Raw genomic sequence first — 15,171 nt, 5'->3', positions numbered from 1 at the left:
AGGCTGGAATGCAGTGGCGCGATCTTGGCTCACTGCAGCCCCCGCCTCCTGGGTTCAAGTGATTCTCCTGCCTCAGTCTCTCGAGTAGCTGGGATTACCGGCGCCTGCCACCATGCCTGGCTAATTTTTGTATTTTTAGTAGAGATGGGGTTTTGCCATGTTGGCCAGGCTGGTCTCAAATGCCTGACCTCGGGGCATCCAGCTGCCTTGGCCTCCCAAAGTGCTGGGATTACAGGCATGAGCCACCGTGCCCAGGCTGTTAACTCAACTTTTTATAGGATATGATAAAAGACCTAATTCTAAATTCACCAAATTTATGCTTCTCTATCAATGAAAACTTATGGCCACAGAACACTTTTTTTTTTTGGAAAGCACTGTCTCCTTGGCTCTAGTCTAAAGGAACGTAAGCAATATGAAGGACCCTAGAGGCCAAGGAAATTGAAGAGAAGTCAGAGGAAGGGATATAAAATGGAATGTATTAATGGATTTTAGCCCCTTTAAGCTTGTACTTTTGTGAGAGGGTTCAATGGAGAGCTTTAATGCAGATGAGACTTGAAGCTTTTGAAGAAGATCTAAGTCTTGATGAGGTTATTCAAACTCAAATCTTGAGTGCATAATGATGATAGCCCATGGTCTTCAAAAACGTGGTACTTGATGCTTGAAAACAAAACAAAACACAAAAAAATTCTACTACAAGTCTAATAATTTTTTAAGGGAAATTAAAAACTACTTTTTGGTCAGTAATTAATCAGATTACTAGATACCATGCTAAAAGAACAAAAGGAGAAAATCCAAAACAAAGAAAAGGAAAAAAATTTTTTTGAAAAGGTACAGTAGACAGAATGGCTGAATATGTTCATTGGCTTATCTCTTTGATTAATACCCTTCACTGAAAATTGCAACAGAATTTAAAGTTCTTACAGAATCTCCCTGGGGCTGTAGTCAGATACACTGATTTGATGATAATTTATTGTATGTCTTTGATCTCTATCCATGATATCAAATTGTCTTAAAGAGCTTTTGATCTCTGAAAGCATAGCCAAAATGCTTGTTGGAAGAGATAGCATAAAATGATGTTCACTTTGTGGGGTAGGGAAATAAACTGATGTGGAAGTATTGTGGTTCAAAAATATTGTAATATTTAAACAGGGAGAAAAAGAAACAATGCCTTCAAATAGAAAAATCCAGACCCCTTTGCAAGGTTCAAATGAAAAACATATAGTAAAAATATTGTAAACATGTGCATGATGCAACAAAAGACGGGTTATAGCCCTCTGAAATTTCAGCACAGTAAATAATTACCAGAGGCCTCTGTCCCTCAGGGTATACTAGCCTCTGTTCCATACCTCTCCCTTCTCTTTTTCAGAAGAGGTTTTTAATCTCACTGACTTAATTTTGTGCTCATTCTGTTTATCTTATATGCTTGTATAAACCTGCCTCAAAACTAATAATAATAGCAGCTAATATTTACTGAATCTATACTTTGTGCCAGGCACTGCTCTAGACACTTTATGTAAATTAATTCCTTTAATCCTCACAACAGTCCATGAATTAGATACTACTAATGTCCCCTATTTACAGATAAAGAAACTGAAGTACAAAAAAATTAAGAAATTCAGGTAATTACGCAGCTGGTAAATAGTAGAGACAGGATTCACACTTGGGCTCTCTGGCTCCAGAACAGAAAGCAACACCCACCACTCTACAAAATTGGTTTCAATACAACAGAATTTATCAGGACCCGGGCTTTATCTTAATCAGCATTGTGCCATGTCACAATCTTTCCCTTCATGTTATGATTAGAAAGCACAGTGACTAATGTAAATTCCCCAACAGGAGTAATATAGAATCCGTTTCAGCAGTCACTGCTCAGAAGTGACACCCTGTGGGAATGTCAAAGCAGTTTAAAAATGAAGCACACACTAAAATATTATAGTGATAAAGGATTCTGACAACTTTACTCCTTTTTTTGCTTAGGTATATTTTCTATAACCTAATTTTTGTAAAGTGGATAAGAATTACTTGTATAATTTTTTTAAAGTTTTTTCAAGCATGCCATCACCATTATTGGCATTATATATATTGAACTTACGCTAAAACTATTAGATAAGTTTGTTCTTGCTCTACTTGAATAGCCAAAAAAAACGTTATTCAAGATAAAGTAAGCTTTATGGTAATAATGAAATAATAATAATAGCTATTTTTACTTAGGCAAGCCTTTATATACATTAACCTTCAGTAAATTCCTTTTTACAGTTGAGGAAATTGAGGCTTGAAATGAATAATAAAACTTAATTAATAGACTGGAGCCCAGATTCAAATCTGTCTGTATTACTCTAGAGTTTGCGCTCTTTCCACTATACAATGCAGCCTCTCCAAATGCCAAAATATCTGTCCGACTGTCTTTTGTTATTAAACACACTGAAGAGATCTTTCTAAAATTCAGGTATTCTTCCTTTCTTCAACAGAAAATACCAAACATAAATTATTTCTGTTCAGTCAGGGTTATCATATTGAATATCCATTAATATAGAGCTGTTTTCATCTTATCAAAAGGACTCAGGTGGCTACAATTTTAAATTAGCTGGTCTGCTTTATGGTTTTTTCTTTTTTTCTTTGCCTCTAATAGAAGCACCTGGACTCTTCATGATTTGTTACTTCTAATATCTCATGGAGTTAGATGCCAGCTAATTAAGCCTATCAGAATTGTGTCTAAAATAAAAGTAAACTGAGTAAGGACCTGAGAAAAGCATGTTAATTTTATGTCTTATAATTTGAAGTTCAAGTAATTTTAAAATTTATGTCCTGGTTATGGGTGAGGTAAAGTTGGTGGATAAGTGACCAGTGGATATGTTAGCTATCAGTATTTAAATATAGGAATAAGAGATTAAACCCATCGACAATAAATCACTTTATTACACTATAAAAAAGTTTTTAGGATTTGAAAGAGGCCTCCGGAATAATCTAGTACACTCTCCCATACAATGAAAAATCCCCTCTACAATGTTCCTGATGTTCAAATTCTGCTTAAGCAACCCTAATTACCAGGAGTTCACTGCCTCTCAACACAGTCTGCTTCACTGCTAGCTATTAATAGTTCTATACTTTCTCTTATTTTGAATGAAATTTGGCCTCAAATAACAGAGAACAAGCATACTTCCTATGGAGTTTCTCCAACCCTTCCAAAGTCTTCTAAAAAGTCCCAGTCCCCTCAATCTAGATCATCACAATTACCCTTTTATAGGATCAAAACGTTGATTAAAAACAGTTCTCCTGTTCTGCAAGGTAATCAAATCTGTTTTTGTGTATTAATATTTTACAGGTTAAAGGGATCTGTTTAATCTTGGTTAATCTTGGTCATAAACAATTGGAATGCTAGGAAAGACTTATGTTCTAGTTCAATTCAAATTGAACAGCAATAAATTTTTGAGTTCTCTCTTCTTTCTGCCCTCCCTAAAACAACACAAAACAGAATCTCAGAAGATATGGTTAACATAATAGTTTATGTTGCTACATTTTAATTTTCTCACTTAAGCTTAGGTCTGCCTTCCTGTCATTTCGACTCTGTGAATAATCTTAAAACTTCCAAAATTATTTAAGCTACTCGCAAAATCATCAATTAGCCTATGACAGGCCCAGCTCTAAGGCCTTAATGCACTTATTTATTTATTTATTTTTTCTCCTTGACTAACTCAATAACTTCCTATCTGGTTTTCTGGAATATACACACACACACACACACGCATATTCTCTCTCTCTCTCTCTCTCTATATATATACACACACACATATATTTCTGGAATATATATATTTTTCTGGAATATATATATTCTCTATATATAAATGTATATATTTCTGGAACATATATATGTATGTAATATACATAGATGTAGGTATAATATACTATGTATCTATGTACACACATATATACACACACGTACAGAAGCAGCTTTCCTCATTTCTGTGTTTTATACATGTAACTTTTACATTCAGGTTCATCTCCTTTCTTTCCATGTCATCTTTACCATATTCTATCCTCTTGATTTAGGAAAACAATCTGTCCTTGGATTCAATTCATTGCTATCCATTCACTTAGCAAGAATAAGGAGTCTTAATCTAGGCATCCCACTCACTGATTTCCCCTTCATGATGATAGTGATTAATCCCAAGGACATTAGGAAACAAAGCATCATTTAACAGAAATGACTATATGCAAAATACTCTGCCAAGTTTGCCCAGGCTGGAGTCCAATGGCGCGATCTTGGCTCACCGCAACCTCTGCCTCCCGAGTTCAAATGATTCTCCTACCTCAGCCTCCCAAGTAGCTGGGATTACAGGCATGTGCCACCACGCCCAGCTAATTTTTTGTATTTTTAGTTGAGATGGGGTTTCTCCATGGTTGTCAGGCTGGTCTCGAACTCCCGACCTCAGGTGATTCGCCTGCCTCGGCCTCCCAAAGTGCTAGGATTACAGGCATGAGCCTATAACTTCTTTTATTCTACTGATCATGACTCAACCCCTAGTTAGCAGCCTTCATTATTAATTTTAACAGACACACGATAACTGGTATCATATAGGTATGTATCTTATAAAGCCTATTCTCAAGCAAGTTTCTAATAAAATCTCTATTAAAAATAAAGATTATTTAAATTTTCATATAATTAATTTTACTTATCTATTACTACTACTCCAAATATCCTACAATAAAAGTGTGGGAAGACAAAAATGATTATCGAAGTAAAAGTCACCAGAATTTTCTGCTGCATTCCCAAGGCAGATAATCAGCCAATTCAAAGTAAAACAAAATGAGATTGCCAATTATATAAATTATTTTTCTGGTTTGCTGATTTTACTAACAGAACAAGCTATTCTTCGAAATGCCTTAAGCCAGTTCTAAACATCAAGAACAAAGTAAAATAATAAGAGTTGTTTAAAAAGTCCCTAAATAGCAATTCAAATAAAACAAAGTTCATCCTATTCAGTAATACTGTGAAGTTCAGAACTATGCCACTGCAATACTAACCTAGTTTGCAAACAAAGGTAACACCCACGGTATCACCTGGTCAGGTCAGCAACATGCAATGTACTGTAAATGAATACTGAATTCGGCAAGACTAAGCACTGAGTATTCTTAAGATCTTAATAGTAACAATCTAACGTCAAGGTTTAAAATCTATTACAATGGACTGGAATAGATTGCAGCTCTGAAAAAAACTTAACTCATTTGTGTAACCCTACTTCTTCAAAATAGTCCAAGTATTATAAGAACAGAAAGTCATAAGGGAATAGTAAAAGGCTCTCATAATTGTTAAATTATCCTAAAGCCTTGCTGTTTGTTTCTTAGCATTATGAAAATACAAACATGCTCATAGTAAAAAAAAAAAATCAACCCAGCAGAAATAGTATATGGAAAAAATGTGAGATGTAAGTCTCTTCTTCCTACTCTAGGCCTCTAGTCTCATTCCCCAGGGTAATCTGTCAATAATTCTTTACACTGGTTTGAAGAAGTTTTGTATGTATGTATATAAATGTATGCTTTATATAAATACAAATGAAAACATACTATATGTAAAGTTCTTTTTATTGTTTTCTCAGTTAATAAGGTATATTAGAGATTTTTCCATATCTGCATCTCTGCACCTACTTTATCCTAAGAGCTGCAAAGTATTACTCTGTATAAAGGCAGTCATTTAACTAGACCTCTGTTGAAGCACAGGCTATTTCTAGCAGGTTGATTTTTTTTTTTTAATTTCAAACAATATGGTGACAAAAATCTTTGTATGCAAATTTCTGTGTGTAAGGCCAAATAGATCTGAAAGATGAATTCCTAGAAGTACTGCCTGCTATAGAATTAAACAAATTCTAAACAAGAAACCAGTGTATCTACAAAGGAGACCAGCAAAAAACTGTAAGTTTAATGCTTAGTGATTAAAAGGTGACAAATATTATCATAAAGTTAGAAGTTTAGGTTCTGAAAATGAACAAACTGATCAATTAAAAAAGGCAAAATGGGAGAAAAGAAATTTTGCCCCCTTGAGACAGAAAGATAAAAGGCCTGGAGAATCAACCACCTAACAAATTTTTTTTAAAAGAAGAAGAAAGAAAAAATAAAATAGTATGAATAAGGCAGAATAAAGAAACGAAGACATTTTTTGGCCTCTTTTCTTGCTTAAACCTGAGGCACAAGATAAAACTGATCAGTAGATTTGATACATATACTATTACATAGCGAAACTTGGATGCAAGATAATTTAAATGACTATTTCAGGCCTCATTTCTACACGGGATCCACAGATTAAATTATTTCTACCCGGATGTAAAGTGTTGAAAGGAGGTTCCCCCCTAAAAAAAGAAAGCAGAGCAGTAGCCTTCCAGGAACAATATAAATATAGCTTGCCAATCTTAAATTTCTTATCAACTTTACAGGAAAATAAGAACAATTGCTTCATATATACAAAACAAACCTCTCTTTGGAAGGTCCTGATTAAAACATAAAGAGATTAAGAACTGTACTTTTCAATTACAATCCTATAATTTCCTAGGCAAATTTAAGATTGGTCTACCATCTCACCAAACATAAAACACAGTCAACTACTTACCTCTCCCAGAGTGCTAGGATTTGAATGCCACAATACATATTGACTCATGTTTTTGTCCATTAATGGTCCGTGGGTTTCTTTAAATGAAGTCCATTTTAGAGTCCATAGATTTCAGTGTTCTGCAAAACTAAAAACCTCAAGAATGTCAATATACAGACCTGAGGTACCACTGAGATACCAACTCATTATGAATAAAAGTTATACTACAAGACATTTAGATGTCCAAAATTTAGTGGACATCACATTGAACAGCAGATTGACACTGAACAGGAGACTGAGGTAGCAAAATTAGACTGCATTTTTAAGTAAGACAATAATATTAACATAAATCTACAGGATCTCAAAACATGACTTTGTACCATAATTTTATGTATTCTAAGGGTGGCACCACAGTAACAGTATACACAAATGGGCATGATTCTGGGCACTTTCCAGAAATTGGGAACACAAGGTTTAAGGGTATGTAAACTTAAAATTTAAATAGTGCAATAATATATTTACATGTCAACCTTTTGGAGTTTTCAGCCTATTTTAAGAACATCTTAGATTTTTACATCTAAAAAATGCTTACGAGTTTCATCTTTGTAAAACACACACACACACACACCCGTATGACAAAAATTCAGGGTTTCCTACCCCACTATACCCCATCTAACAGTAAGATTCTGAAACCAGAGCTGCTATCTCATTATGTAGCCCATCAACATTCACCTCACTGGACTAGGTAGTAATTCATGCCAAGATTTCATTACATAGCCTGACGACAGTCTCATCTGCACTTTTTTTCCATTTGACAACCAAAACCAATCTGGTTACAGTAGTTGTTTTTTAGGTCCCTGCCCACTTTTTATCACATTTTTAAAATTAATTCTTATTTTTTAAATTTTATTTATTTATTTATATTTTATATTTATTTATTTATAGTTCCTGAGGAGTTAACTCTGTCGCCCAGGCTGGAGTGCAGTGGCACAACCTCTGCTCCTGCAACCTCCCCCTCCCGGCTTCAAGCGATTCTCGTGCCTCAGCTCCCAAGTAGCTCGGATTACAGGCTCGAGCCCCGCCCGGCTAATTTTTTCCATATTTTTAGTATGGGGTTTCACCATGTTGGCCAGGCTCGTCTCGAACTCCTGACCTCAAGTGATCCGCCCACCTTGGCCTCGCAAAGTGCTGGGATTACAGGTGTGAGCCACCGTGCCTGGCCCCACTCTTTATCACATTTAAGACACCTAAGCAAGTACTTCCAACAAAGGAAACACTTTAATCTTCTTTTGGGGACCCTCTATTAATACAACTGTTCAGAAGGAGTTAACCTTACTTATAAACACCAGCTGTAATCTCTGGATTTTTATAAATTACTATTTTCATTTTTATAATGGAAAATATAAGATATATTCTCAATTATAATATATTTTTAGTGAGTTAAAATTCTCACATCTCAAATGTCAGTAGTACACTTACTTATAAGATAAGGAAGAAAACATTAAGAAAAAGGAAAGTGGCCGCGCGTAGTGGTTCACGCCCGTAATCCCAGCACTTTGGGAGGCCGAGGCTCTACTAAAAATACAAAAATTAGCTGGGGGTGGTGGCGCGTGCCTGTAATCCCAGCTACTCGGGAGGCTGAGGGAGGAGAATCACTTGAACCAGGGGGTCGGAGGTTGCAGTGAGCCGAGATCGCCACTGTACTCCAGCCTGGCGACAGAGCGAGACTCCGTCTCAGAAAAAAAAAAAAAAAAAAAAGAAAGAAACAAAGAAAAAGGAAAGTAAGTTTACTTTGCTTAAAAGAAAGCATTAAGAACAGTCAGTGCTACAACAGCAGTTTATTTACAACGGTCCAACTCCTCCCTGGTATCATTTCCCTACAAGTTCTTCCCAGAAAAGTAAAGGAACCTGAAAGAAGCCAAAGTAAATGACTCATCCTCTCCACCCGGATAAGAATACTAAGACACATTTCTGAATTTCAATAACCATAAAAAACAAAACTAACAAAAACCAACAATGTCCTGGGTATCTCCCGCACCAGCATCCTCATAAACCCCTGGTTAGCAAACTAAACTGGAGTCATTTCTACATTCAGAGGTTAGAATACTGAAATCTGGGAGAGGTTCTGCCGGGGAGCCAGAATCAGGTTGGTTGGTTCATTCATTCATTCATTCATTCATTCCTTCGACAGCATCTAAAGAATGCCTACTTGTCGCAAGGCACTATGCTACGAGTTAAGAGACAAAAAGTCGAGGTCCCTGTCCCCTATTAGCAGAACAGGTCGGGGTAGGTGAACCCTAGGTCAACTCATCTCAGTGCCCCAGGCTCCGTCTCTCCAACATAAGCGCCAATGATCGGAAACCCATGACCCCCAGCCATGTCTGATTCCTAGAAGACTCAACCTGTCTGTATTTCCCCGACGACTTCGGGCCCCCAAGACCAAGTTCCCAAGAGTTCTCCATATCCTCAACCCCTCAGAGAGTCTAATGCCAAGGAGCCTTTTCTTCAGCCGCCACCTAATGCTGTCCATTACCTAACCTGTGTCCACCCGCGCTTAGGGCCCCGAGCGACCTAGGCCATCAACTCCAGCTGCCACCCTCGCCCCCGTTCAGATCTGCCCGCAGGTTACCTGTCGGGGATCCTAGGCTCCCAGCGCATCCCAGACGCTCCGCCCCACCCATGGCGTCACCCTCCACAACCAGGTACCGCCTCCCGTGCGTAACTTCCTGTGCGCCACGTCCGGCCGGAATTCCACCGGACCCGCAGTCCCGCTGAGCGCCCGACTCGGCTAGTGACGTCACTTCCGACCTGTCTTTGAGTTCACCTGGCATCCTGATGCGCTCCAGATCTTGCTTGTCGGATTTTATTTCGCCGGTTTGCTTCTCCGCCTGTGTATCTAGCCTGGAAATGTGCATGTTATCTTTTTGCAAACTTCTTTAGCCTTCTTTTCGGCAGCCACTTCCCTCTGCTCCTTCTGTAGCTTGGACTCATCACTGGTCAAATTCACCTGGCCTCTTGGAGAAATCATGATTGTTACTGTGATTTTTCTTATTTATCTACCTAGTGGAGTGCTAAGAGTGCAGGCAGTGAGGTTGTGCTATCTGGTTTCAAGTGCTGCCTTTCACTTCTAACAGTGTTACCTGGGCGTGTTACTTAACCTCTCTGTGCCCACTTCAAGTGTGAAACCTAATACTAGTACCTAGAAAATAGGACGATTGTATTACTTGAGATAATACATGGAAAGCACTGGCATATTGAAAGCATTCGATGAGTGTTAACCATTACTTTTTGCACTACTATGCACTCTTATTCCCTGTTGGAACATACCTGTGCTTAAGGACAACTGGAACCAGATTTCCTGCTACCCTTTATGTCCCCCCTACTTTTTTTTATTTTTACGGATACTCGGCTTTTAATTAATTGATGATGCCTGGCACCCTCTTCGGAACTGTGAGCCCCTCCAGACAAAGTTGGAATCTTATATAGAAAACAACTTTAACCCTGCCGGAAATAACCTGCTTAGTTATTGTGCTAGTTAATGGGGGAAAGTTGAATAAAACCCAGGCCCTACCCTCAAGAACGTGGAGATACTCAATAAATGATAGCGGGAGGAAGGAAGTCAACCCAGGAAAAAGCAGAAGGGACCAGCTGAGCTGAAGATTTATCTTTGCCCAAAAATTTCGCAGAATGACAGAACTGAAAGGAACTTTTAGAGGCAATCACTTAGTCAACCTCTTGCTGTTACAGGTAAGGAAAATTGGATCCAAAGAAGCGTCTAAATGTCACACAATGAGTTTCAATGCTAGCACCCAAAGTAGAGTCTCAAAATGCTTGCCACCTCTCCCCATTCCCAAAATCTGCCTCAAAATGTTAATAAGGTAAGGGTAGATTCACTTTTAAGTCCTTCCCTCTCAAGTGAAAAGGATTAGGAAAATCCCAGTCCTGGAGAGACGAGGGCAATGTAACCTAGATGCCGCCTAATTGTGATGAACATCTGAATGTTTGGTGTGGCCATTGCATTCATTTGAAACACAGTATTTCCGTTCCCCTGGCAAACTTCTTATATTTACCCAGAAATAAAGAGTAAAGTATCAGCTCCTGTGAGCTCTACCTTCAATTTTAACTGGCTGGACAGGAATAAGTAACAGATCCAACAAACTCCAGAAGGTAACATAGACTCTGAATGTACGGTCAATGATGTGGCATAATTGCATTTAGTTTTCTCTAATTGGAAGCAATTTCTCTTAATAACTATTCAACCTTTGTTTAGGAATATGACAGAGCTAGCATAGGCATTATTATTATTATTATTATGGAAATGTTGGTAATGGGACCATGTAATGGAAAATAATTCAATGTTAATATTATCTCATAGGCCCATCTTGTTCCCTCATTCAACCAATGGCACTTTTTCTCCTTTGATACTAATATACTATAACTTAATACAACTAAATACAAAACAGGATGATACTTTAATCAAATTTAAAATCATTTGAATGACATATTTACGTTTCAAACAATCACAATTTACGCAGGTCTTAAAGTCAACTTGTTTGGGTTCTATGCCAAGCCCTGCTATTAACTAGCCATATGACCTTAAATCACTTTACCCCTCTGGCCTTAATTTCCTGTTTGTTCCATAGAACAAACCATGTATTAATCTGTTTAGTAGAAAACATGCATGTTACTTATCACTGTGACCACTAGATGGCAGGTGTTAAGGGACTCTTTTCCTTGCTTCCTTCTGGCTAAACAAAAACGTCATTGTCCAGTACCACCTATCTGAACAACTGCCTATACTAGTGATGATTGAGTATCCCAAGACTTTGAGAGAGGATACTCTCTAGAATGTTGAATGAATGAATGTTGAATGTTGAATGAATGAAAGGATTCCAGTATTTGTTCTGGGCCATCTATCCCTTACTACTGCCACCCCTGCCCCTTCTATTAAAACAGTTCCTCTTTTTAAAGCTATGGTGGTGGGAGGAGGAAGAAAAGATGAGATAACATAAAGAGGAGTTGGATTAGGAGGAGAACGGAGAAGAAGACATTGTATTGCATCTCAAAGTAAACATTGGTGCACTATGGTATTTTTGGATGGAATAATATGTCTAGGACTTATTTTAAAATAATACACAAGGGTATCAGATGATAACTATTGGTCATATATTGATATTGTTGTTTCATTATATTCTTGTCTCTCTTTTTGTGCATGCTGGAAATCTTCCTTAATACAAAGTCAAAAATAAGAGATCATGAGTGCATTTCTCTTTCTATAGACAAGATTGAATTCAAACTAGCCCACTGAATCTCAGGATGTTTTTGCCTGATGTTACAGAAAACTTGTCACAGATTGAGTATTCCAGATTGGAGATGAGAAGATTTTTGTTAGGAATGGAGTGGAAGCAGGATTGTTCAGAGGGAGTAGTTGAACTGCTATTCAGGTCCAGCAAATCCTCAGCCATCCTGGGAGGGAGCTTTAGAGTAAGTATTGCCCATCAAGAGTATCGTTGTCAGGCTAAAATAGCCAGCCCCTTATACTAGATGCTGTCTGCCCTAGAAAGGGTGTAATCTCAAGCAAGGTGGCCTTCTGCAGCAGAAGCAGACCCTGAAGAAAATAGCTGGGGGCTGCCTGCTAACCGCATTCCCTACACCTGGGCAGCAAATGCTTCCTTGAAAGGGAATCTGGGCAGCGTATCTTTGCATCTTCCACAAAATGCAACACAAATTGGCTTAAACAATAAGGGCATATCTTGACTTCTATAACTGGAGTATTATGACAGGCATCAGGGTTGGTTGCCTCAGCAACTCGACGATATCATCCAGGACCCATATTTGTTTCTGTCTTGCTCTGCCTTCAGTAGCATCTGCTTCCACTTACGGCCAGCTTTCCTTGAGATGGCAAAATCGCTCTAGCAGCTTGTGTTCATATCTACACACTGTACACACCCTGAGGGGATGGACACACGTTCAGTACAGGCATACCTCATTGTATTGTGCACCACTTTCTTGTGCTTCTCAGATATTGCATTTTTAACAAATTGAAGGTTTATAGCAATTTTGTGTAGAGTAAGTCTGTCAGTGCCATTTTTCTAACAGCATATCTCTGTCACGTTTTGATAATTCTTGCAGTATTTCAAACTTTTCATTATTATTATGTCTGTTACAGTGATCTGTGATCAGTGATCTTTAGTGTTACTATTGTAATTGTTTTGGGGCACCATCAACCATGCCATTAAGACAGCAAATTTAATTGATAAATATTGTGCATGTTTTATTTCATCAATGGGCCTTTCCCCCATCTCTGTCCCTCTCCTAGGGCCTCCCTATTCTGAAACAAAACAATATTGAAATTAGACAAATTAATAATCCTACAATGGCCTCTAAGTGTTGAAGTGAAGAGTCACATGTCTCTCACTTTAAACCAAAAGCTAGAAATGGTAAAGCTTAGTGAGGAAGACATATAGATAGCCAAGATGGGCCAAAAATTAGGCCTCTTGTGCCATATAGTTAGTCAAGTTGTAAATGTGAAGGAAATTAAAAGTGCTACTTAAGTGAACACACGAATGATAAGAAAGCAAAACAGCTTTATTGATGATATAGAGAAAGTTCTATTGATCTGGATAGAAGATCAAACCAGCCACAACATTCCCTTAAGCCAAAGCATAATCCAGAGCAAGGCCCTAACTCTCTTCAATTCTGTGAAGGCTAAGAGAGGTGAAGAAGCTTCAGAAGAAAAGTTGGAAGCCAGCAGAAGTTAATTCATGAGGTTTAAGGAAAGAAGCCTTCTCTATAACATAAAAGTGCAAGGTCAAGCAGCAAGTACTGATGAAGAAGCTGCAGCAAGTTATCCAGAAGATCCAGCTAAGATTATTGATGAAGGTGGCCACATTAAACAACAACAGATTTTCAATAAAACAGCCTTCTATTTTAAGAAGATGCCATTTAGGACTTTCATAGCTAAAGAGGAGAAGTCAGTGTCTGGCTTCAAAGCTCCAAAGGACCTGCTGATTCTCGTTAGGGTCTAATGCAACTGGTAACTTTAACTTGAAGCCAGTGCTCATTTGCCATTCTGAAAATCCTAGGGTCCTTAAGAATTACGTTAAATCTACTCTGCCTGTGCTTTATAAGTGGAACAAAAAAGCTTGGATGATAGCACATCTGTTTACAGCATGATTTACTGAATATCTTAAGCCCACTGGTGAGATCTGCTGCTTTAAAAAATAAAATTCCGGCCGGGCGCGGTGGCTCACGCCTGTAATCCCAGCACTTTGGGAGGCCAAGGCGGGTGGATCACGAGGTCAGGAAATCGAGACCATCCTGGCTAACATGGTGAAACCCATCTCTACTAAAAATACAAAAAAATTAGCCAGGTGTGGTAGCGGGCACCTGTGGTCCCAGCTACTCGGGAGGCTGAGTCAGGAGAATGGTGTGAATCTGGGAGGCGGAGCTGGCAGTGAGCTGAGACTGCGCCACTGCACTCCAGCCTGGGTGACAGAGCGAGATTCGGTCTCAAAAAAAAAAAAAAAAAAATTCCTTCAAAATATGGCAGCTCATTGACAATGCATCTGTTATCCAAAAGCTCTGATGGAGGTATACAAGGAGATGAATGTTATTTTCATGCCTGCTAACACAGCTTCCATTCTGCAGCCCATGGATCAAGGAGCAATTTCAAATCTCAAGTCTCATTATTTAAGAAATACATTTCAGCCAGGTATGGTGGTTCATGCCTGTAATCCCAGCACTTTGGGAGACCGAGGTGGGCAGATCACCTGAGGTCAGGAGTTCAAGACCAGCCTGGCCAACATGGTGAAACCCCATCTCTACTAAAAATACAAAAATTAGCTGGGCATGGTGGCGCATGCCTGTAATCCCAGCTACTCGGGAGGCTGAGGCAGAAGAATTGCTTGAACCCAGGAGGTGCAGGTTGCAGTGAGCCGAGATCGTGCCATTGCACTCCAGCCTGGGCAACACAGCGAGACTCCGTCAAAAAAAAAAAAGAAGTAGAAATACATGTCATAAGCTATAGCTGTCAATAGATAGTGATTCCTCTGATGGATCTGGGCAAAGTAAATTGAAAACTTTCTGGAAAGGATTTACCATTCTAGATGCCATTAAGAACATTTGTGACTAATGAGAATATTTGACAAATTTGAAGAGTATTCTGAACAAACAACATAGCAACTAGAAATACCTTACCATATGAGAAATGATAGTCCCTGAGAAAGCCCCTAAGAGGAACAGCTTAGGGCAGACTTGTTAGTATCTTTAAATATTTGATGAAAGACCATTCTATTAAAGATAAATTTAATGTATAATGCTTGAGTAGGTAAAAATATCAACATTAATAAGAGTTTGGAAGTTTGGAAGAAGTTGATTCTAACCCACATGGATAACTTGAGGGGTTCAAGACTTCAGTGTAGGAAGAAAGTGCAAATGTGGTAGAAATAGGAAGAGAACTAGAATTAAAAGTGGAGCCTTAAGATGGGACTGAATTGTTGCAATCTCATGATAAAATGTGAGGGAATGAGGAGTTGCTTCTTATGAATGAGCAACGAAAGTGGTTTCTTGAGATGAAATCTACTTCTGGTGAA

General features: G+C 38.4%; 2 protein-coding genes across 2 annotated transcripts in view; one reads left to right on the top strand and one right to left on the bottom strand.

The window, feature by feature from the left end:
* MAP3K13 (mitogen-activated protein kinase kinase kinase 13) overlaps window positions 1-9,324 on the bottom strand; it is a 203,046-nt gene extending 193,722 nt beyond the window's left edge. Inside the window, exons 1-2 of the mRNA XM_034957847.2 lie at window positions 9,207-9,324; window positions 6,599-6,725 (exon numbers count right to left, since the gene is read on the bottom strand). The gene's annotated coding sequence lies outside the window, so the exon portion shown is untranslated. The remainder of the gene's footprint in view (window positions 1-6,598; window positions 6,726-9,206) is intronic.
* A 56-nt stretch (window positions 9,325-9,380) lies between these two features.
* EHHADH (enoyl-CoA hydratase and 3-hydroxyacyl CoA dehydrogenase) overlaps window positions 9,381-15,171 on the top strand; it is a 91,114-nt gene continuing 85,323 nt past the window's right edge. Inside the window, exon 1 of the mRNA XM_014344488.4 lies at window positions 9,381-10,324. The gene's annotated coding sequence lies outside the window, so the exon portion shown is untranslated. The remainder of the gene's footprint in view (window positions 10,325-15,171) is intronic.

The sequence above is a fragment of the Pan paniscus genome, chromosome 2 (assembly GCF_029289425.2).
Source record: "Pan paniscus chromosome 2, NHGRI_mPanPan1-v2.0_pri, whole genome shotgun sequence".
NCBI lineage: Eukaryota > Metazoa > Chordata > Mammalia > Primates > Hominidae > Pan > Pan paniscus.
Note: the sequence above shows the minus strand (reverse complement) of the source record. Positions and strands in the feature narration are given on the sequence as shown.